The 25,196-nt window shown below is 44.2% G+C and overlaps 1 protein-coding gene across 6 annotated transcripts in view; it reads right to left on the bottom strand.

The window, feature by feature from the left end:
* LOC134916465 (bifunctional heparan sulfate N-deacetylase/N-sulfotransferase 3-like) overlaps positions 1-25,196 on the bottom strand; it is a 474,893-nt gene that overhangs the window by 335,662 nt on the left and 114,035 nt on the right. The window contains exon 2 of one of the 6 annotated variants that reach the window (XM_063920215.1): positions 20,882-20,959. The exons of the other annotated variants lie outside the window; for them this stretch is intronic. The gene's annotated coding sequence lies outside the window, so the exon portion shown is untranslated. The remainder of the gene's footprint in view (positions 1-20,881; positions 20,960-25,196) is intronic. 6 annotated transcript variants of the gene reach the window in all.

Genomic DNA, 25,196 nt, shown 5'->3' with positions numbered 1-25,196 from the left:
CAGCCATATACTAGGCCTATAATCACAGTACAATGTGCATACCTCCCAACATGACCCTCTCCAGGAGGGAACATAATGCTCTGCTACTGGACTTTTTTCTTAATATATGATTGTCTGCACCTGTGTTGAACAGGTTCATGGATAAGAAAGGTGTTTCAGCACAGGTGAAGTCATTAATAAAGTAAGAGGGAAGTCCAGGAGCAGAGCATTGTGTCGCTCCTGAAGAGGGTCATGTTGGGAGGTATGCAATGTGGCAGTCAGTGGCACCGAGAGAGGAAGGGGGAGCAGGTACTAATTATCCAGCAAGGTCATGTTTAAAGGGTCTGGCAGGGCCTGGATATGCACCCCCTCCCCCCTTTTTACCTGTCAGCCTGCAGAACTGCAGCCTCTCTTTTCAGCCCAGCACAAGCTTCTGTATATTGGGCTACAGTGGTTTTAGGGAGGCAACTGCTGAGTGCAGCAGTCTCTTCTGCCTGCATTGGGTATTAGCAATCAGTGGGGCGTACAGCACCCCGGTACAGGTTAGCGTTGCACCGTGGCTCACAAACAATGAGTTTTTTCAAGATTTTTTTAGACGGAGCATGGCTAAGCCTCTGTAATTAGGCCATGCAAAGCTGGATTAAGGGAGGGGCGACATCCCGGGGCCCCCACAGACTGCTTTTAAATAGGAGCAGTCTCCTTCAGATGCCGCCGAGGAGCTTCGTGTACAGTAAGTAACACAAGCCGTCGGCAAGTCAGTGTCTTGCAAGATTTTCTTTCACTAGCCCGCGAGAAATTGACTGAGCCGCTGCTGTCGCTGGCCAAGCTGATGCTGCTCTGTGAGTGTGTGTGTGAGAGAGTGTGCATGTCTGTGTAAGCGCGTGCGCATTCAGTGGGGTGTCTTTGCAATTTTAGTAGTAGCGCCCCAACATGTTTGATACCCGGGGCCCTCACCAGCCTTAACTTGGCTGGTGACAGTGGGGCTAGACCCTTTTTTTTCAGATGTTAGATCCAGTGGCGGATCCAGAGGTGGGGCTGCAGCACAGTTTCAAATGTAAATAGGGTTTAGCCGCCAACTGCCATTTCAAATGCCACCAAACTCCGCTGCTGGGACACACTGGCAGCAGGTATGGCTCCTCCATTTGCATTTTGAACTGTGCTGCAGCCCCAGCTCTGGAGCCGCCCCTGGTTAGACCCATTATACCAGTGGTTCTCAAACTCGGTCCTCGGGACCCCACACAGTTCACGTTTTCCATGTCCCCCAGCAGGTGCACTGTGCATCACCAACTGTCACATTTTTTAAATCTACAGGTGACCTGCAAAACATGAACCGTGTGGGGTCCTGTGGACCGAGTTTGAGAACCTGTGCATTATACAATACAACCCATGTTATGTGGAGCATTAGATCGAGTCAGAAGAACCTAGTACCAGCCCAGGACATTTATGTACTGTACATATTTACCTCCGTATACACTTGGCAGTGTATGTAATACACCATTATTAATTAACACTATACTGTAGATGGTCTATGGCATAGTCTTGTTGGGTACACGCTACACCAGAGCCGGCCCCAACCAATATGATGCCCTAGGCAAGATTTTGGCTGGCGCCCCCTAGCACCACCGCTGGTTCCGCCTCTGACCTTGCACCTCTTTCCCAGCACCATCACCCCTCACCCACAGCAGTCCTTATTTTGGTGTTTGTACCCCCCATTTTTAAAATTGGAACAGTTTGCACATTTGGTGCTCAGCCCAAAAAGGGGTGTGTTTTTGCTGGCAAGGGGCATGGCCAGACAATAGTAACCCCAATTCCAATTACGCCACACAGTACTGCAACTTTATTCACATTTGATCATGCAATAGTGTCCATAATTTATATTACATCCAACAGTAGTATCACTTTACCTTATAAACGTTACTCCTCACAGTAGAGCCCCTTATTCACATTACATCACACTGAATTGCTCATTATTCACATTACACCACACCCTATTCCTCTTTATTCACATTAGACGACACAGTAGTGCCCTTTCTATACGCAACGCCACATAGTAGAGCACCTTATACACATAATGCCACAGAGTAATGCCCCTTACACATCTGAGACACATTATTAATGTCCTTATAAACATAATGCGCCTTACACATTATGACAACCTTTATTAATGCCCATTTACACATAATGTCCCTTACACATATGCCGCACATTATTAATGCCCTTATACACATAATGACTGCACATAATTAGTGCCCCTATACACATGACACACATGCAGTAGTACCCTGTTACACATATGCCACACATTATTAATGCCCTTATACACATAATGACACACACAGTGCCCCTTACACATATGTTGCACATTATTAATGCATTTTTACATGACACACATAATGCTCCTTACACATATTCTGAACACTACTGCACAACCAACTCATTCACATGCACACAGCACTCACACTGCCACTAACCCTGTGACCTCTGCCTCTGCTTGGATACAGATGTGTCCTCATAAATCTTGCCTCAATGCTAACATCGGGCACCTTTTTTCTTATGAAAATGCAGCTTATGTGCATTGCTATGTTGCTAGGATGCACAAGCAGCTTCTTCTGGTTAAAATGATATGTAGCGTGCCTATATACTGTGTGAGACTGTGGCTGTATCTGCATATAAAATTCTACAAACAGAATATAGGCATGCTGCATATCATTTTAATCAGCAGAAGCTGCTGATGCCCCTAGGCATATCAAATGCCCTAGGCAATTGCCTAGTTTGCCTATGCCTATGGCCGGCTCTGTGCTACACACCTAATGATATATCTGCAGATCAATTTATCTGCAGGTATAGCTAAATCCGGATCGGGCAGGGTGCTGTGCATACACACCGCCCGATCCATCGGGGACTGATGTCACAAACTGGGTGGGCATTTACACACACCCGCCCAGTTCAGCTGTCAGTCACCACCAGCTCTTGCAGCTTATGTACGGGCAGTCGGCCAACCACCCGTACACACACACCCACGTGCCAATATATTTAACGATATATTGTCCATTGGCTTATTGGCTGTGCAGCAGGGCAGACGTGATAGGTCTGTGAATGACAGAGTTTACAGACATATCACCCGTACACACTGGCCATCGGACCCGCAATATATCGGTCGTTCAATAGAATGGACGATAGATCAGCCAGTGTGTAACTAGCTTAAGTTGACAGGAACAGGTTAAATGTCACATAATATAAATACATACATACATAATATAAGCAGTAAGAGACAGAACTGAGCTTTCTAATCATACATTACTCCACCTCGTTTTAAGATGCTAGTCTCTTCTTGCTGATTAACTGCTACCTGGTCTGGTGCACTGATTGGGCACTCAGACCACGAACACACCCAGTGCTGGAGCAGTGTTCTGTGCCACCCAGTGCCAGTCCCTCTCCCAAATTCTGTGCCCACACCAGGAAGAAGATCACTGCCACAGAATCCCTAAGAAACTAGAGGTGGCTCTGCACAGTGGCGGAACTGTGGGAGGCAGTGGAGTCGGCTGCCGCCGGGCTCCTGACCTCAAGGGGGCACATCTTCCCCATTACCTTCTGCAGCCTAAATCGTTCGCTGCGGAGGAGCTGTGCCAGTGACATGGAAGCTGCCTCCTCGTCATATATACAGAGCTGACTCTGGCTGCAGCTAAGGGGAGCTCCAGACAGAGTGCATCTCCTCCCTCAGTGAAGCTCTCTGTTCATCTCTGTTCCTCCGTTGGGCTGATAGCAGCAGGTAGGCACTGGCAGCACTTGCCTCAAGCTGCACTGGGGGGTGTTAGTAGTGGGAGGGGAAGGGGGGTGCTGGGGGGTATTTAATAAATGTTGACAGCACTGTTTTGTGTGTGCATGTTTTTAAGTGAGGTGTGTGTGTGTAAGTGAGGTGTGTGTGTTTAAGTGAAGGAGGCTTGTGAGAGGCGTGTGTGTGTGAGAGAGGTGTGTGAGTCATATGTAAGTTTAAGTGAAAGTCAGTAAATATGATGAAGTCTAATTACTGACGAAACGCGTTGGAACTGATGCACCTGAACTTCTTTTATGGACAGATAAGCTTGTTAATATTTATTTCTTGTACGTTTGAATTTTTACCATTCATTTGGACACTTATGGAAAATCAGATGTATCTTATTCCTGATATGGATAGATAAGCTTGTCATACTCTGTTATCCTGTACGCTTGCATTTCTTCCATTTTATGTGTTTTATGTGTTGTATTAAATTTTGTGAAAAACTTTTTAAAAGATCCCTGGCTGTGAATTTTAAATTGTGGGCTTTGCTTATACCCACAATGTTTTTTTATATACAACTGGTTCATTTGATCTTTGGATTGAAAAGTGCGTGAAAACTGTACGTGCTATGTTACCTTGTTCTTATCTTTTTCATGTACCTGTATTGGTCTTATGACCAAAGGAAAAAGCCTTTTACATACCAGATAAGTAGTGTCCTGTTCTCACTCACACTGGGTATACACCTTATACAATTTTATTAGACACTAGCAGGCGCCCTTTTCTACATTTATCTATCTATCTATCTATCTATCTATCTATCTATCTATCTATCTATTATTATTATTATTACCAGTTATTTATATAGCGCACACATATTCCGCAGCGCTTTACAGAGAATATTTGGCCTTTCACATCAGTCCCTGCCCCAGTGGAGCTTACACTCTATATTCCCTATCACATGTACACACAGACACATTCACACTAGGGTTAATTTTTGTTGGAAGCCAATTAACCTACCAGTATATTTTTGGATTGTGGGAGGAAACCGGAGAACCCGGAGGAAACCCACGCAAGTACGGGGAGAATATACAAACTCCACACAGTTAGGGCCATGGTAGGAATCGAACCCATAACCTCAGTGCTGTGAGGCAGTAATGCTAACCATTACACCATCCGTACTGCCCAACCATCTATCTATCTATCTATATATATATCTATATATATATACATATCTATATATATATATCTATATATATATATATATCTATATATATATATATATATATATATATATACTGGCACACCACTGCGCTAAAGCATCTCCATTGGGACCCACTGGTGGGTGAGGGAGTACTGTGGTTGTGCTATAAAGGTATGCTGGTGTCTATATTATTGTGATGACTGACTTGGAGTGCCATCCACTTTGCTTGTGTATCTATATTACTATTGGGAAAAGCACCTGAGCATGCTGCTACTGTTTACCCTGAATGCCGGATAGATACGTATGGTGTGTGTGTATATACAGTATGTAGGGGGGCACCAACATTTATCATGCCTACGGGTGACTGGGGCATACTTACGCCACTGGCTCTGCAGGGTGCCATTCCAGGCACCCTGTAAACCAAATGCAAGTTTTGTGAAATGCCATGGGACAACAATAGTGCCGTCCGCAGGGCCCTGTGGCAGGAGTGATGGCATTGCTCGGACCAGAGGCGGAACTACCGGCAGTGCAAGCAGTGCGTTGCACTGGGGCCCGCCTCTGTCCAGGGGCCCAAGCATGTAATGAGTCAAACTGACTCATTACATGCCGCTGTGCGCTGCGGGCAACCGCTGCCCGCAGTGCACAGCCACCCGGAGAGGAGAGGAGCAGCGGCACTGACGGGGGAAGGAGGAGGAGGGAGGTGAAGGAGGGAGCCACAGCAGCGCTTTGTTACTGGTGGAGGCGCTGCTGCCCCTCTGCTTCACTATAGGCTGTCTTCCGAAAACAGCCTATAGGGAAGCAGAGGGGCAGCAGCAGCAGCGCCTCCACCAGTAACAAAGCGCTGCTGCGGCTCCCTTCTTTACCTCCGTCCTGCACCTCCTCTACTGCCCGGGAATCGTCTGACGCGGCTGCACCGAGGAGCCTGAGCCGGCGGAGAGGGTAAGTATAATTCTTCTTTCTTTCTTTTTCTCTTTTTCTTTCTTTCTTGGGCCTGCCTGCCGCTATGTGTAAAAATGGGGGACTGCCTGCCGCAATGTGTAAAAAGGGGGGACTGCCTGACGTAATGTGTAAAAAGGGGGAATCAGCCTGCCGCAATGTGTAAAAAGGGGGGACTGCCTGACGTAATGTGTAAAAAGGGGGAATCAGCCTGCCGCAATGTGTAAAAATGTAGGGCTGCCTGCCGCTATGTGTAAAAAGGGGTAATCTGCCTGCCGCTATGTGTAAAAAGGGGTAATCTGCCTGCCGCAATGTGTAAAAATGGGGAATCTGCCTGCCGTAATGTGTCAAAATGGGGACGCTGTCTGCCGTAATGTGTAACAAGGGCACGCTGTCTGCCGTAATGTGTAAAAAGGGGACGCTGTCTGCCGTTATGTGTAAAACGGGGATGCTGTCTGCCGCTATGTGTAACAAGGGCACGCGGTCTGCCGTTATGTGTAAAAAGGGCACGCTGTCTGCTGTTGTGTAAAAATGGCACGCTGTCTGCCGTTATGTGTAAAAAGTGCACGCTGTCTGCCGTTATGTGTAAAAAGGGCACGCTGTCTGTCGTTATGTGTAAAAAGTGCACGCTGTCTGCTGTAATGTGTAAAAAGAGGAATCTGTAAGGTGTAAAAGGGTCTCTACCTGGTGTAGTGGTGCTACTGTGCGGCGTAATTTGAATAATGGAGACTACTGTGTACCGTTTTATGAATTGGTATTATTTTGTGGCCACACCCCTTCCCCACGAAGCCACGCCACTATGTATTTTTGCGCGCACCTACGGCGCGCACTGCCCCTGTTTAGCATGCAGGGGTGGGGCTCCGATGCCGTTTCTTGCACACAGTGCTAAAATGTCTAGTTACGGCACTGTTGCTAGGTATCCATTTCTCTGGCCCTGAGCAGGTCCCCCTCACCAGATCCTCTCCAGGGGTGAGGGGGTGGACTTGGATGGGATGTGTGTGGGGGGGGATGTGGGGGGCCCAAAGCATTTTGTCGCACCTGGGCCCACCGCTCGCTAGTTCCGCCACTGGCTCGGACAACCCTTGTTACGGCCCTACCTAAAGCAAACTTAATAGTAAAAGCTGCTGCCACTGGGCATGCGCAGCAGCTCCATTCTGTTCTTTATATTACATGTTGCGACCATATAAAAATCTATTGTTACTGTGGTTATGATTACATAATCAGGGCTAAGATTATGTAAAAGAGAATAATATAGTATGTATTTGTCGCCTATTAGACAGATCATCTTAAATATTTAAAATACATACATACATATTCTGCCCATGACACTTGTAAGTAACTGGTATGCAATAGATAGTCTTTCATTCAAACATCCACTTTACCTTCAGAAAAATGTCTGTAGCACTTGTAATTGCTCCCAAGGGGAAGTGGTAGATTGATTTGCATGATGATTTGGGAGCATTGGGATTGATGGGTGCTTCTAAGTGGTACATTACTACATTGTGCAAGAGAGATCCCTCTGCTGCCCTAATCAGTAACTTCTTATGATATTAATGACTGCAATATTATTGCTTGGTCATGATCATAAATATTTAATTGTTCAGAAGATATTTTTCATGCTTGTTACAGAGAAAAATAAAAAATAAAAAAATAATATATATATATATTATTCCATTTTACATTAGGCATATTTCATTGATGTTTCAGATCAATTATGTTATTAATATCTATTGAATTGTTTTGTTCTTATGGATATTATATTATGTGGGGATTCAATTGTGGACGAAGGGTTCAAAATAATGTTGCCATGGTGTTTAAATGCCGGCAAGCACATCTCTTCTCGCACCCTTCCCCCGGCCGATTCGTACCACAATTTGCTTAAAAGTGCTTGCTATCATATGAGGTAGCGAACACTTTTGGGTGAAATCCCACTACCGTAAAAGTACAGTGGCTCTGCTCATTTTCGGCAAGGCAAATGGATTCGCCCACAACCAAATTCCCCCCTACATCTCTTAATGCCTAAAGATTTTTTTCAATATGCCTGACATCATGAGAAAAATTCATACAGGATTAGGCTTAACATGGAAATTGACCATGTACAGTAGTATATTAGAAGATTTTAGTTGAGATGCTCACCAATATCAATGTGAACGCACAAGAGACTTAAGGGTCTATTTACTAAGCCTTGGATGGAGATAAAGCCAACGAAGATAAAGTACCAACAAAAGAAAATTAGTACAATACCAGAGTTGCGCAGTGAAACAGAAAAAGCTGCCCAGACACACTGTTCAGTGGGGGAAAAAACACCAATTCCCAATGTTACAGAGAGAAAAGAATGGTGAACAGAGTACCACTGGCGCTGGATCCGTATGGATGTATATGGGCCCCCAATAACGGGATCCTGTACCCCTATAATAGGATTTAGTCCTTAAGGTGGTAAACAGTAACTCAATAACCATTGATGTAAAATCACATGTAAATATTTATTATTAAAAACATACAATACGTGAACACTGAAAGTGCAAGGTGACCATGGGTAATTCAAAAAAAGTGACTTGTGCTTTTTTTCTTTAAAACCCACAAAGATGCTCTCACCCTCTTACTGTGGTGCGGTGGGCTAGCTTATGAATAAGCTGGTGTGGTCCTAGGCTGAGTTAGCCAAGCACCACCGCAGAAGGATTATCAGCATGGATTCACTTCCAGTTCACCTGTATTTCTCCTCAGTCCAAAGCAACGCGTTTCGGTTCCACAGAACCTTTCTCAAGAATTGGATGAGGATTTCATATCCTGTAGTGTCTTTTATACCTGGTTAATGAGCTACTCAATTGATTAATCAGTTATGATGTCACTTCCTGTCTCTGAAACCGGAAGTGACGTGTATGCGTTCCAGTGCCGTTTTTTCATAAGTTCTTTCCCTTAAAACACTTTTCTCCACTCTTATGTAGTATGCCACCTCACTGTCTGACATACCCACTTCGTAGTGTTTGGAAAAATGTCCAGATAAGCCAAAGTTTCGTCGCGCCTACGCTTCCGTTTACGCTAACCGGAAGTCACATGGGCGCTGTCTCACATCCGCTTCCTGTCGTGGTTATGCCGCGTATATCTCCTCCCTCCGGAAGTGATAATAATGCGGTCCATACATGCGTTCCACACGGAGCCACAGGGATCCATTACAGGGAAGCCTCTTCAGCCATCTTGTTTCAGGGATAAAGTGCTGGCGTGCATGTACTGGAAGCGGCCGGGAACACCCACTCGTTACCTTTCTTAGTGGTACTTCGTATTCCCAGCCTGTCCATCCCTTTTACCCGAGTGGGGTCCCATACCAGCTTCGTTAGTTCCACATTAGGATACATATGGAGATGGTGTTGTGGAATAAAAGATAAACAAGAAAAAAAGAGAAGAATATTAATTAAAACCATGACATAGTGGACCTATAATTGAAAACTAAAAAGGACATATAATGATTCAATACCAGCAAATCATATTAAAATATCAGTGGATAATTTAAAATATCAGTGGATAATTTAAAATAATTTAAAATAACTCCTGGGACATGCACCTCGCCAACGAATATATGTTAATCTAAAAACCACTTTAGTTCGAAGTCCACATTATGCCCCCTGGGTTTCAAAGTATCTAAATTAAAAATCCACTTCATTTCACATTGTGCAAGTCGCTTTTCCAAATTTTTATTCTTCCAATTTGGTTTGATTTGCTGTAGTCCTAAAAATCATTTAAGATGTCCTTCACATTTGTTATGTGTGGTCCTGAAATGGTCAGATAGGGGATGGGTTTCCAACCCCTTGCGAATATTGTATATATGCTCCGCAGCTCGAGTTTTCAGAGGGCGCGAGGTCTTTCCTACATATATCAATCCGCATTTACATTCCAGTAAATATACAATATTTCGGGAATGACAGGTCACGAAGTCATTAATCCTATATTTAGAACCATTCAATTCTAGTTCAGTGATTTTGCGCGGTATGTCCTTCTTACTAGTAGTGCGGCACATCAGACACTCTCCACATCTGTGGAAACCCTTGTTACAACTTCTGACCCCTGTATTCTCCGTAAGGCTACTCTGGACCAAATGGTCCTTCAAACATTTGGCTTTTTTGTAGATAAACAACGGTTTGGGTGGTAAATGGTCCCCAAGTACCGGGTCATCTTTCAATATACGCCAATTGTTCCTAAATATATTTTCAATCTTCTTGTGATAGCCCCCATATCTCGTGATGAAGGCCCATTGATACGGATTCTCTCCTTGGTGCTCCTTCACTTTCTCTACAAGCAAATCCTTTCTGTCTATTCTCTCGACCTTCTCTTTTGCTTTTTCCAGAAGTACATCGTCATATCCTTTTTCCCGAAAACGATCTGTCATTTCATCCATCTGTATGTCCAAGATCGCCTTATTGGTGCAATTTCTTTTCAATCTTTTGTACTGGCCAACAGGAATATTCTCTAGCCACCTATGGTGGTGTTCACTGTTTATATTCAGGTAGGCATTAGAGTCCGTTGGCTTACGATGGGTTTTAGTACAGATCTCGTTGTTTTCTATGTATATACTCAAATCCAAGAAGGGTAATTCTTCTTTACTCTGAGTGTACGTAAGCACAATGTTAAACTGATTACAGTTGAGAAGGTCCTGGAATTTGCAAAGAGATACCTCACTACCTTTCCAGACCATCAAGATATCATCAATGAACCGCCACCAGCATACCAGGCCCGCCCCCAGCTCTCTCAAAGGGTCCACTGTAGATGCCTCCCAGTAGGCCATATAGAGGTTGGCATAGCTGGGGGCAAACCTGGTGCCCATGGCGGTCCCCCTGATCTGCAGATAGTAGGTGCCCTGGAAATAAAAATAATTATTTCTCAAAATGAAGTCAATCGCCTCTAAGATGAATTCCTTTGTAGTGTTGTTATAGGGGCTTTTTTCAAGGAAAAATTCCACTGCTCTCTTGCCTTTATCCCAATCAATGATCGTGTATAGTGAGCTTACGTCTGCACTCACTAGAGTGCAGTCCGTACCCCAATCAATGCGGTCTAATTTTCTAAGAACATCTCCTGTGTCCTTCAAGAACGCTAGTGTGTTAGTAACCAATGGTTGTAAAAAGGAATCCACCATAGCCGACAAGTTGGATGTAACATTGTTGGTGCCCGTGATAATGGGGCGTCCGGGGGGGTTGGATAAGTCCTTATGGACTTTTGGCAACACGTAAATAGTGGGTGTAGATGGCTCATCAATGAGAATGAAATTTTTCTCCTCCTCCGTGATGGCCCCATGGTTTACCGCCTTTTGTATTAGATCCTCTATTTTCTTAATGATGTTAGCAAGAGGATCTGATTTTAATTTCTTATACGTGTTCTCATCGCCCAGTTGTCTCTCTATCTCCTTGATGTAATTATCATGATTCATGATAACTACCCCCCACCACCCCCTTGTCTGCAGGTTTTACTACAATGGTTTGGTTCTCCTGTAGATTCTGTACTGCAAGGAATTCCTTTCTAGAGAGATTTTTCTTTTTCGTTCTTGGTATTTTTCTTAATTCTTTAGTGACAATGGAATTAAAGCAGTCAATGCTGCCTCCTTTCACATGTTTGGGATAGAAATGTGACTTCTTCCTAAACTTGGATCGTTCTACAGGGTCCTCCTTATTGGCACTTTCTTTCCCCATGAAAAATTTCTTTAGGGAGATTTTGCGGATATACTTCTGCAGGTCCACAAATAATTCAAAAGGGTTGGGATCACTAGATGGTGCAAATTTCAACCCCTTTAATAACACCCTCTGTTCCTCTGAAGTTAGCACATGGGAACTGAGGTTGAATATCTTGCTCTGCATATTCTGACTATCTTCCTTATCGTTTGGAGAGGGTCCCTCCTTGGTAGATCTTCTAGATTTGGATCTGGGTTTTTTTGTGGTTATTTTCCCACCTCTTTTCCCCCGTTTTGTACGTTTGGGGATCGAAAAAGTTATTCTCTTCTTGGGATCCAGTGTCCTCTCTCTAAAAAAGAACGACCGGATTGTGGGGTGGACACATGGCCAGATCTAATATTCCCTATATTTCTTTCCCTAGGGATATATTCTGGCTCAAGACGAGGATCATATCCTCTTCTTGTATTGGTTTCAATTCTTCTAAAATAATACCCTGCATTTTTCCAGGATGTAGATGAGAATTCATCTCCATATTTTTTCCTTGGTGTTTTCTCATGGCCTCCTACTCTACCCCGAGTCGATCCCTCTATGCCAGGGGTGGGCAATTATTTCAGCTGAGGGGCCACTTGACATTTCCTGTCAGTATCCGAGGGCCACATACAAAATAGCAGCTCGCCCCACTTGCCAAAAATATAGGGGCGTGGCTTCATGTGGAATGGGTGTGGTCAAAAAATAATACAGATTCATATTATGCTGCACAATAGTCTCCATTATTCAAATTGCGCCACACAGCGCCACTTACACACATTACACCAGGTAGAGCCCCTTTTACACACATTACGGCAGGTAGAGAGCCTTTTTACACATTAACATTTTATTTAGGATAATTATTGTGCAGCAAGCAAATTATCCAGTGTCTTATGGCCCCTGGGGAAAGGTGTGACACGGTGACAGAACACGGTGGGGGTGACACAGTGACAGAACACGGTGGGGGTGACACGGTGACAGAACACGGTGGGGTCGACAGAACACAGGGGGTGTGACACAGTGACAGAACACGGTGGGGGTGACACGGTGACAGAACATGGGGGGGGTGACACGGTGACAGAACACGGGGAGGGGGGGTGACAGTGACAGAACACGGGTGTGTGACACGGTGACAGAACACGGTGGGGGTGACACGGTGACAGAACACGGGGAGGGGGGTGACAGTGACAGAACACGGGTGTGTGACACAGTGACAGAAAACGGTGGGGGTGACACAGTGACAGAACATGGGGAGGGGGGGGTGACAGTGACAGAACACGGATGTGTGACACGGTGACAGAACACGGGGGGTGTGACACAGTAAAAGAACACGGGGAGGGGGGGGGTGACAGAACACGGTGGGGGTGACAGTGACAGAACACGTGGGGTGTGACATGGTGACAGAACATGGTGGGGTTGACAGCGACAGAACACGGGGAGGTGACACAGTGACAGAACATGGGGAGTGTGACATAGTGACAGAACACGGGGGGGGTGACAGTGACAGAACACGGGGAGGTGACACAGTGACAGAACATGGGGGGTGTGACATAGTGACAGAACACGGGGGGCGGTGACAGTGACAGAACACGGGGAGGTGACACAATGACAGAACACGGGGGGTGTGACACAGTGACAGAACACGAGGAGGTGACACAGTGACAGAACACGGGGGGGTGACATAGTGACAGAACACGGGGGGGTGACAGTGACAGAACACGGGGAGGTGACACAGTGACAGAACACGGGGGGTGTGACACGGTGACAGAACACGGGGGGGTTGACAGTGACAGAACACGGGGGGGGTGACACAGTGACAGAACACGGGGGGGTTAAACAGTGACAGAACACAGGGGGGGTTAAACAGTGACAGAACACGGGGGGGGGAAACACAGTGACAGATCACGGGGGGTGTGATACAGTGACAGAACACGGGGGTGACATGGTGACAGAACACGGGAGGGGTTGGTACAGCGAGAGCTAAAGATCTCTCCCCCAAACCTAAAAACAGTCTGACGCCACTGCCCGCACACAAAAATATACACACACTATCACACACACACACACACACACACACACACACACACACACACACACACTTTCTTTCACTTTTCCCAGTAACTTACTGATCTGGCTGGCAGTGGCAGGAAAGATGGATCTGTAGCAGTCTGGCTCTTGTCCCGTGTAGCCCCGCCCCCTGAGGTCCCGTGTAGCCCCGCCCCCTCATTGGCACGTAGCCCCGCCCCCTTCTCGGCTGAACACAGCCGTTGTCACTGGGGACTCTGGAGGAGGCTGCTACAACGCAGCAGCAGGAGCAGCAGGGGAGAGAGGCGCCGCTGGCAGCTTGGAGGTACTGCAGTGCAGAGCAATGACAAGCAGCTCAGCCGGTCGGGCCGCTTGTCATTGCTCGCTGGTGGGAGGCAGTGGGCCGGGCAGGATCGGTTTGCGGGCCGCATCCGGCCCGCGGGCCGCATTTTGCCCACCCCTACTCTATGCGGTCTCTCTCCTGGGATTTTGGTTTATTTCTATTTCTTCACTGTCAGACAGTGAGGTGGCATACTACATAAGAGTGGAGAAAAGTGTTTTAAGGGAAAGAACTTATGAAAAAACGGCACTGGAACGCATACACGTCACTTCCGGTTTCAGAGACAGGAAGTGACATCATAACTGATTAATCAATTGAGTAGCTCATTAACCAGGTATAAAAGACACTACAGGATATGAAATCCTCATCCAATTCTTGAGAAAGGTTCTGTGGAACCGAAACGCGTTGCTTTGGACTGAGGAGAAATACAGGTGAACTGGAAGTGAATCCATGCTGATAATCCTTCTGCGGTGGTGCTTGGCTAACTCAGCCTAGGACCACACCAGCTTATTCATAAGCTAGCCCACCGCACCACAGTAAGAGGGTGAGAGCATCTTTGTCGGTTTTAAAGAAAAAAAGCACAAGTCACTTTTTTTGAATTACCCATGGTCACCTTGCACTTTCAGTGTTCACGTATTGTATGTTTTTAATAATAAATATTTACATGTGATTTTACATCAATGGTTATTGAGTTACTGTTTACCACCTTAAGGACTAAATCCTATTATAGGGGTACAGGATCCCGTTATTGGGGGCCCATATACATCCATACGGATCCAGCGCCAGTGGTACTCTGTTCACCATTCTTTTCTCTCTGTAACATTGGGAATTGGTGTTTTTTCCCCCACTGAACAGTGTGTCTGGGCAGCTTTTTCTGTTTCACTGTGCAACTCTGGTATTGTACTAATTTTCTTTTGTTGATTAGTCCTTTTAAACACCTGTACATATTAGTCTGCAGCAGGGATGTTCACATTTAGGGAAACAAGGAGGAATTTATCTAAAGGATTCTTTGATGAATCCGCAATAGACTCCAATGTGGAGGATGAAGACCTCACTACTGTATTAAATAAATTAGAGAAATTGATGGTGAAAGAGAATAGGATTTGGTGGGAGGTAACCACGTTAGAACATTACCTAGTGCACCACCTAGTTCCGAAAGGTCTTAAGATCATTAAAAAATCCTCTTTCACCAATGATAATGAGGCATTCATCATGGAATGGGATAAAATTTTAACCCACTGTAGCCTGTCCCTGATGGAATTAATAATAAAAGAGAGGAAGAAAAACCTCATAGAAATAAATAAAGATATTGATTCCTTAAAAATTCTAGTGGACCCATATCTGGAGGTAGAAGAAGTAAAGGAGAAGGAGAAACTCATTACACAGAAACTAGAAAGGGAAACCAAAGAACTGAAAGCAAGGAAGAAAAGAAAATTACTACGCGATTCAGAAGAAACCCAGGAGGTGCCAGAACCCCAACTTTTTGCACCAAATATTAAAAAATTTAGGGCACCAAATAATGGGCGGGGGGGCAAATCTACTCCCACTTGGCGCAAGAGACCCAATAAACCCCACTTTGGACAAACAGGGAGGGGAAGAAATGGTGATGAGGAAAAGACAACTTTTCAGAGAAGAAATAGAAATAAACCAAAATCCCAGGAGAGAGACGGCATAGAGGGATCGACTCGGGGTAGAGTAGGAGGCCATGAGAAAACACCAAGGAAAAAATATGGAGATGAATTCTCATCTACATCCTGGAAAAATGCAGGGTATTATTCTAGAAGAATTGAAACCAATACAAGAAGAGGATATGATCCTCATCTTGAGCCAGAATATATCCCTAGGGAAAGAAATATAGTGAATATTAGATCTGGCCATGTGTCCACCCCACAATCCGGTCGTTCTTTTTTAGAGAGAGGACACTGGATCCCAAGAAGAGAATAACTTTTTCGATCCCCAAACGTACTAAACGGGGGAAAAGAGGTGGGAAAATAACCACAAAAAAACCCAGATCCAAATCTAGAAGATCTACCAAGGAGGGACCCTCTCCAAACGATAAGGAAGATAGTCAGAATATGCAGAGCAAGATATTCAACCTCAGTTCCCATGTGCTAACTTCAGAGGAACAGAGGGTGTTATTAAAGGGGTTGAAATTTGCACCATCTAGTGATCCCAACCCTTTTGAATTATTTGTGGACCTGCAGAAGTATATCCGCAAAATCTCCCTAAAGAAATTTTTCATGGGGAAAGAAAGTGCCAATAAGGAGGACCCTGTAGAACGATCCAAGTTTAGGAAGAAGTCACATTTCTATCCCAAACATGTGAAAGGAGGCAGCATTGACTGCTTTAATTCCATTGTCACTAAAGAATTAAGAAAAATACCAAGAACGAAAAAGAAAAATCTCTCTAGAAAGGAATTCCTTGCAGTACAGAATCTACAGGAGAACAAAACCATTGTAGTAAAACCTGCAGACAAGGGGGGGGGGGGTAGTTATCATGAATCATGATAATTACATCAAGGAGATAGAGAGACAACTGGGCGATGAGAACACGTATAAGAAATTAAAATCAGATCCTCTTGCTAACATCATTAAGAAAATAGAGGATCTAATACAAAAGGCGGTAAACCATGGGGCCCTCACGGAGGAGGAGAAAAATTTCATTCTCATTGATGAGCCATCTACACCCACTATTTACGTGTTGCCAAAAGTCCATAAGGACTTATCCAACCCCCCCGGACGCCCCATTATCACGGGCACCAACAGTGTTACATCCAACTTGTCGGCTATGGTGGATTCCTTTTTACAACCATTGGTTACTAACACACTAGCGTTCTTGAAGGACACAGGAGATGTTCTTAGAAAATTAGACCGCATTGATTGGGGTACGGACTGCACTCTAGTGAGTGCAGACGTAAGCTCACTATACACGATCATTGATTGGGATAAAGGCAAGAGAGCAGTGGAATTTTTCCTTGAAAAAAGCCCCTATAACAACACTACAAAGGAATTCATCTTAGAGGCGATTGACCTCATTTTGAGAAATAATTATTTTTATTTCCAGGGCACCTACTATCTGCAGATCAGGGGGACCGCCATGGGCACCAGGTTTGCCCCCAGCTATGCCAACCTCTATATGGCCTACTGGGAGGCATCTACAGTGGACCCTTTGAGAGAGCTGGGGGCGGGCCTGGTATGCTGGTGGCGGTTCATTGATGATATCTTGATGGTCTGGAAAGGTAGTGAGGTATCTCTTTGCAAATTTCAGGACCTTCTCAACTGTAATCAGTTTAACATTGTGCTTACGTACACTCAGAGTAAAGAAGAATTACCCTTCTTGGATTTGAGTATATACATAGAAAACAACGAGATCTGTACTAAAACCCATCGTAAGCCAACGGACTCTAATGCCTACCTGAATATAAACAGTGAACACCACCATAGGTGGCTAGAGAATATTCCTGTTGGCCAGTACAAAAGATTGAAAAGAAATTGCACCAATAAGGCAATCTTGGACATACAGATGGATGAAATGACAGATCGTTTTCGGGAAAAAGGATATGACGATGTACTTCTGGAAAAAGCAAAAGAGAAGGTCGAGAGAATAGACAGAAAGGATTTGCTTGTAGAGAAAGTAAAGGAGCATCAAGGAGAGAATCCGTATCAATGGGCCTTCATCACGAGATATGGGGGCTATCACAAGAAGATTGAAAATATATTTAGGAACAATTGGCGTATATTGAAAGATGACCCGGTACTTGGGGACCATTTACCACCCAAACCGTTGTTTATCTACAAAAAAGCCAAATGTTTGAAGGACCATTTGGTCCAGAGTAGCCTTACGGAGAATACAGGGGTCAGAAGTTGTAACAAGGGTTTCCACAGATGTGGAGAGTGTCTGATGTGCCGCACTACTAGTAAGAAGGACATACCGCGCAAAATCACTGAATTAGAAGTGAATGGTTCTAAATATAGGATTAATGACTTCGTGACCTGTCATTCCCGAAATATTGTATATTTACTGGAATGTAAATGCGGATTGATATATGTAGGAAAGACCTCGCGCCCTCTGAAAACTCGAGCTGCGGAGCATATATACAATATTCGCAAGAGGTTGGAAACCCATCCCCTATCTGACCATTTCAGGACCACACATAACAAATGTGAAGGTCATCTTAAACGATTTTTAGGACTACAGCAAATCAAACCAAATTGGAAGAATAAAAATTTGGAAAAGCGACTTGCACAATGTGAAATGAAGTGGATTTTTAATTTAGATACTTTGAAACCCAGGAGGCATAATGTGGACTTCGAACTAAAGTGGTTTTTAGATTAACATATATTCGTTGGCGAGGTGCATGTCCCAGGAGTTATTTTAAATTATTTTAAATTATCCACTGATATTTTAAATTATCCACTGATATTTTAATATGATTTGCTGGTATTGATTCATTATATGTCCTTTTTAGTTTTCAATTATAGGTCCACTATGTCATGGTTTTAATTCATATTCTTCTCTTTTTTTCTTGTTTATCTTTTATTCCACAACACCATCTCCATATGTATCCTAATGTGGAACTAACGAAGCTGGTATGGGACCCCATTCGGGTAAAAGGGATGGACAGGCTTGGAATACGAAGTACCACTAAGAAAGGTAACGAGTGGGTGTTCCCGGCCGCTTCCAGTACATGCACGCCAGCACTTTATCCCTGAAACAAGATGGCTGAAGAGGCTTCCCTGTAATGGATCCCTGTGGCTCCGTGTGGAACGCATGTATGGACCGCATTATATTCACTTCCGGAGGGAGGAGATACACGCGGCATAACCACGACAGGAAGCGGATGTGAGACAGCGCCCACGTGACTTCCGGCTAGCGTAAACGGAAGCGTAGGCGCGACGAAACTTTGGCTTATCTGGACATTTTTCCAAACACTACGAAGTGGGTATGTCAGACAGTGAGGTGGCATACTACATAAGAGTGGAGAAAAGTGTTTTAAGGGAAAGAACTTATGAAAAAACGGCACTGGAACGCATACACGTCACTTCCGGTTTCAGAGACAGGAAGTGACATCATAACTGATTAATCAATTGAGTAGCTCATTAACCAGGTATAAAAGACACTACAGGATATGAAATCCTCATCCAATTCTTGAGAAAGGTTCTGTGGAACCGAAACGCGTTGCTTTGGACTGAGGAGAAATACAGGTGAACTGGAAGTGAATCCATGCTGATAATCCTTCTGCGGTGGTGCTTGGCTAGCTCAGCCTAGGACCACACCAGCTTATTCATAAGCTAGCCCACCGCACCACAGTAAGAGGGTGAGAGCATCTTTGTGGGTTTTAAAGAAAAAAAGCACAAGTCACTTTTTTTGAATTACCCATGGTCACCTTGCACTTTCAGTGTTCACGTATTGTATGTTTTTAATAATAAATATTTACATGTGATTTTACATCAATGGTTATTGAGTTACTGTTTACCACCTTAAGGACTAAATCCTATTATAGAAGATAAAGTACCAGCCAATCACCTCCTGTCATTTTTCAAACCCAGCCTGTAACATAGCAGTTAGGAGCCGATTGGCTGGTACTTTGTCTCCGTTGGATTTATCTCAATCCAAGTCTTAGTAAATAAACCTCTTATCCTGTATTTGCTGCCATTTGTACATACTGTGGTCATCATAACTTCATCAGGAGAAATGATTTATGATGAGCTAACTGTAAAGTGCTTTGACTCTTATTGAATAAGAGTGCCATAGAAATAAAATTAGTATTATTGTTAGCTCAAACTCATAAACATAAAATGGTAAAGGAGGTGGGGTTGGAATATTACTGTCCCAATTTCTTACATACACAGTTCTACCACAGGTTCCATCACTCACATTCACATCGTTTGAAGTTCACTCTATCAGGATTTTCACCCCCTTCTCTCTGTGTGTTGCAGCCATCTATAGCCCACCTGGGCAACCCAAAAAACAATTTCTAGAAGATTTTTCTGCCTGGCTCCCACACTTCTTATCCTCTGCCTTCTCCACCATCATCATGGGTGATTTCGACATCGCTCTTGACAGCCCACAATCTATTCATGCCTCCGAACTCTTCTCCCTAACCTCTTCTCTTGGCCTCACCCAATGGTCTTACTCCTTTACTCATCAGGAGGGCCATTGCCTTGATCTTGTATTCACCAGGCTCTGCTCAGTTTCTGAATTCATTAACACTCCTTTTCCTCTCTCTGATCACAACCTGATCACCTTCTCAATCTCTTCCATTACTCCAAACTCTATGACACTAAAACCAAGCAAGCCTCCTCTATCCCACAGAAATACTAAAAATATACATTTTCAACAACGTTCCACCTCTCTGCAACAACTGCTCTCACCAGTTGCTGTATCCCACCTGAACCAGACTCTAGAGAGAGCCCTTTATGAAGTGACTCCAGCTACCCATTACACTCCACGTAGGCTTAGATGCCAACAGTGGCTCTCTAAATCTATAAGACACCAACAAAAATGTAATGTAAAGTGTAACATCAGTGGCGTAAATGTCATAATCCAAGTAACTTTCTCACATATAAGACCACCTACCACTCCTATTGTCAGGCCTTGGACACTGCCAAACAAACATATTTCCAATCTCTCATCTCTTTTCATGCCACCAACCCCAAGCTACTTTTTAATATGTTTAAATCACTTATTTACCCCCACCCACTAGCTACTATCAGTGCACAAGAACTTGCTTCCTACTTCAAGGATAAAATTTATAAAATCTGAGATGAAATGGTATGCTTTAACTCAGCCAGTGACCTGTTCAATTTCCTACCTGAACCCTCTGGCACTTTCTCTTCATTTGATCCCACAAGTGAAGATGAAGTATCAACACTCTACTCATCCTCCTACTCCACTACCTCTTCTCTTGATCCTGTACCCTCACAAGTCAGTAAAACGGTATCTCCTGTGCTTATACCAACCTCAACTATAATCTGTAATCTCTCTCTCAACTGGTATCTTTCCCGTCACTGTTCAGGCATGCAGTGATTACTCCCATTCTGAAAAAAACACAATTATTATTATTATTACTATTATTACCAGTTATTTATATAGCGCACACGTATTCCGTATCGTTTTACAAAGATTATTTGGCCATTCACATCAGTCCCTGCCCCAATGGAATTTATAATCTATATTCCCTACCACATGTACACGCACACACATTCACGCTAGGGTTAATTTTGTTGGGATCCAATTAACCTACCAGTATATTTTTGGATTGTGTGAGGAAACCGGAGTACCTGGAGGAAACCCATGCAAGTATGGGGAGAATATGCAAACTCCGCACAGATAGAGCCATGGTGCGAATCGAACCCATGGCCTCCATGCTGTGAGGCAGTAATGTTGACCATTACACCACCTGTACTGCCCAATTTTGACCCAAACGCTTTCTCTAATTACCGTCCCATCTCTCAGTTCCCATGTCTCTCCAAGCTACTTGAGAGACTTGCCTACACTCGCCTCACACACTTTTGTAACTCCTACCTGAATGAGAAGGGGGCTGCGGTGCTGGGGGGAAGGATGGTTAGTAGGTTGGAGGAGCTTTTAAACTAGGAGCCTGTGGGGAGGGATTAGCTAGAAACTATGGGTCATGCAGTGAGAATAGTAAGGATGGTGGTAGTGAACTAAATGGGGGTAGAGAAAGGGGGGAGGGAAAGAGCTGCCAGCAAGGGCAAGGGTATTTAAATGGGTTCTAAAAAGGGTGTTAACAAAGGTATTGCCAAAACATTAACCAACAACAATCATGTGTCATCATTACAGCATATGGAAAATGATCTACAGAGCAAGAGGGAAAATACTTACAGTATGTCAGGGCGGAGAGTTTAGATGGAAACATTGTGTTGATCAAAGAGAAGAGTAAGGTGGCAGTATTAACTATGGTGGGGGTGAAGAGGGAGTGAGAAGGACAGTCAGTAAGAGTAACTCTAGGGAGGCACTAGTAAACCATGATAGGATACCTTTAAAAAAAACAAACAGACAAGGCAACTGCTAAACTAAAATGTATGCTTGCAAATGCAAGAAGCCTAGCAGGTAAAATGAGGGAATTGGAATTGTTAGCATCAAAGGCTGAGCATGAAATTATAGGTATTACGGAAACATTGTGGGATGACTCTCACAACTGGGTTGCAAACTTGGAGGGGTATTCTCTTTTCAGGAGGGGCAGGGCAAGCAAAATAGGAGGAGGTGTATGTCTTTATGTTAAACAATCTCTTAAACCATACTTAAAGGAGGTTATTTATTAGGGAACTGGCGATAATGTGGAGTCACTATGGGTTGAAATCTCAAGTGGGGGTATTGATGCAAAAAAACTAGCCATAGGCACATGCTACAAACAGCCAGATATTAGTATACATGAGGAAGAACAACTCTTGCAGCAAATCAAAAGGGCTGCGGGATTGGGGGACATCTTAGTGATTGGGGATTTTAATTATCCTGATATAAATTGGAGTAACGATTCATGTGTTTAAGCTAGGGGCAACAGGTTCTTAAATATGTTAAAGGATCACTACTTGTCTCAATTAGTCGAGGACCCAACTAGGGGTAAAACTACTCTGGATCTAGTAATTACTAGTAATATGGACATTATGTCAAACAGTAAAGTTGGGGAGACTTTGGGTAACAGTGATCACTATATGATCACATTCGACGTCAGTTTCAGGAAACATAGCTATAAGGGTTCAACCAAAACATTTACATTTAGGAAGGCTAATTTTAGTATGCTGAGATGTGCACTTAACGACATTGAGTGTGAAATTTTGTTTCATAACAAGAACACTTTGGAAATGTGAGATGCTTTAAAAGGGTTGCTAGATAGCAATATTCACAAATTTATTCCCATGGGCAGTAAACGCAGGAGTACTAAACTCAAACCAATGTAGCTTAACAAAAAGGTCAAGGCAGATATGAATAAAAAGAAGTGTGCTTTCAAAGCATTTAAAACTAATGGAAAGGAGGAGTTATTCTAGTATTACAAGGAATGCAATAAAAATGCAAAAAAGCAATAAGAGCAGCTAAAATTGAAAATGAAAAGCAAATCGCTATAGAGAGTAAAACCAATCCTAAAAAGTTTTTTTAAATACACAAAGAGTAAAAGGTTAAAAAAGTAGAACATTCTCTGGTTGGCACACAAGGCAGTTCTCCGTGGGCACATCAGTCTCTCACCCAGTTTACCAAACTTTCTATTAAACTCCATACCCTTGAGGCCCAGCATAAGGCATCCTCTTACCAGGTTATTTTGTCTCAACTCCATACAGTCAAAGTGGAACTCGATCTCCTTATCTCCAGACAAGTGGCTAAACGCCTTAAATGGCTATGCCAGTCTTTTTATGAGAAGGGGGATAAAACAGACAAAATCCTGGCGGCACGACTCCGATCCGCGGGGGCCAAAACTAATATTATCTCTATTAGAGACCCCCACAATCAGTTAGTTCATGACCCTGCTGCCATTAGGGCCGTCTTCCAATCCTACTATGATGACTTGTACAACCTACTACCCCCCTCGACTGCTTCATCCTCTCCGTCCCACTCTGACCTGGTCTCTCATTTTCTCTCTGCTTCCAACTTGCCTAAACTTCCTCAGGACGCCATGGATCATCTTAACAGTGAGATCTCAGTGGAAGAAATTGCCCAGACTATACTCATGCAAAAGATTGGTAAATCCCCTAGCCCAGATGGGTTTACAGCTCTCTACTAAAAAAATTATCCGACCTTCTCTCCCCCCACCTTCAGTCCCTGTTTAATAGGATTATCCATGGTGACTCCCTCCTGAGATGTTAGAGGCTAGGATTGTGGTGATCCCTAAGGAAGGAAAGGACACCCTTAACTGTGCTAGTTATCGACCTATCTCCCTCCTAAACCTGGACTTAAAAATATTTGCTAAAATTCTGGCCAACCGCCTTAACCCATCTCTCCCTTCCCTTGTCCACTACGACTAAGTGGGGTTTATTCCGGGACGCCAGGCGAGGGACAACACCAGACGTGCTATCGATCTTATCTATATCTCGAATTCCAGGGGGTCCCCTACTATCATGCTCTCCTTAGATGCTGAAAAAGCTTTCGATCAGATCTTATGGAGTTTTATGAGAGCTGCCCTGGAGGCCTATGGCTTGTCTGGTGTCTTTCTCACTGGTGTTCTGGCACTATACTCCACCCCCTCCGCCACAGTCTTTATCAATAATGTCCCATCTGCCCCGGTACACATCTCTAATGGTACACGTCAGGGATGCCCCCTATCACCATTAATATTCGCCCTCATTATTGAACCGCTACCCTCCCAAATTAGAGCTCACCAGGGTATACATGGTATAGAAGTAGGCCGTACCGATTCCAAAATCTCCCTCTTCGCTGATGACATTCTACTTTCCCTGACTCAGCCGCTTATCTCACTCCCAAATTTATTCTCGGTCCTCCAATCTTATAGTCTTATATCAGCCTACAAGATCAATTACTCCAAATCAGAGGCTATGCCGCTTCATGTCCCCCACAGGGAAGCTGAATCCCTCCGCACCAACTTCAACTTTAAATGGCAGCCTACAAATATCAAATATTTGGGTATTTATTTGACCTCCCGCTACGACTCTCTCTTTCATGAAAATTTTCCACCTCTTCTCACCAAAACACATGCTGACTTAACGTCCTGGAACAGTCTCTTCATTTCGTGGCTGAGTAGGATCATAGCGGTTAAAATGAATATAGTCCCCAAATGGCTCTATCTTTTTCAGACCCTCCCTGTGGCTGTCCCTGCCTCCTTCCTTCGTAATATTCAGCGAGCCCTTGTTTGTTTTATCTGGAATCACAGACCCCCCGGCATCGCTGCCAACATTCTGAAAAGACCGACCTCCGCTGGCGGTAGGGGTCTTCCCGATATCAAACTTTATTACCTAGCCTCCTATTTCTCCCATATTGTCACCTCTTATGCTCCTCCTGGGTCCGTCTCCTGGTTGGATATCGAATCAGCCTATGTCAACTTTCCCGACCTGACCCCCCTGTGGGGTTTGTCCTCTACCTTCCGGCCCCCAAAGTCCATTCTACTCCCCACCATTAAATTTATTCTTAAAATTTGGGACTTTCACTCTCTGAAGATGGGCCTTACCACTACTCCCTCACCCTTGACCCCTATCTGGCAGTACCCTCTGTTTCCTCCTGGATTCTCGATTACGAGGTTCTGTGCATGGACACAGTTGGGCTTTAAATTCCCGATTGATTTTGCCGATCGAGGCCAATGGTTGTCCCTAT

This window comes from Pseudophryne corroboree, chromosome 1, assembly GCF_028390025.1.
Source record: "Pseudophryne corroboree isolate aPseCor3 chromosome 1, aPseCor3.hap2, whole genome shotgun sequence".
Classification (NCBI taxonomy): domain Eukaryota; kingdom Metazoa; phylum Chordata; class Amphibia; order Anura; family Myobatrachidae; genus Pseudophryne; species Pseudophryne corroboree.
This window is presented reverse-complemented; position numbering and strand designations above follow the sequence as displayed.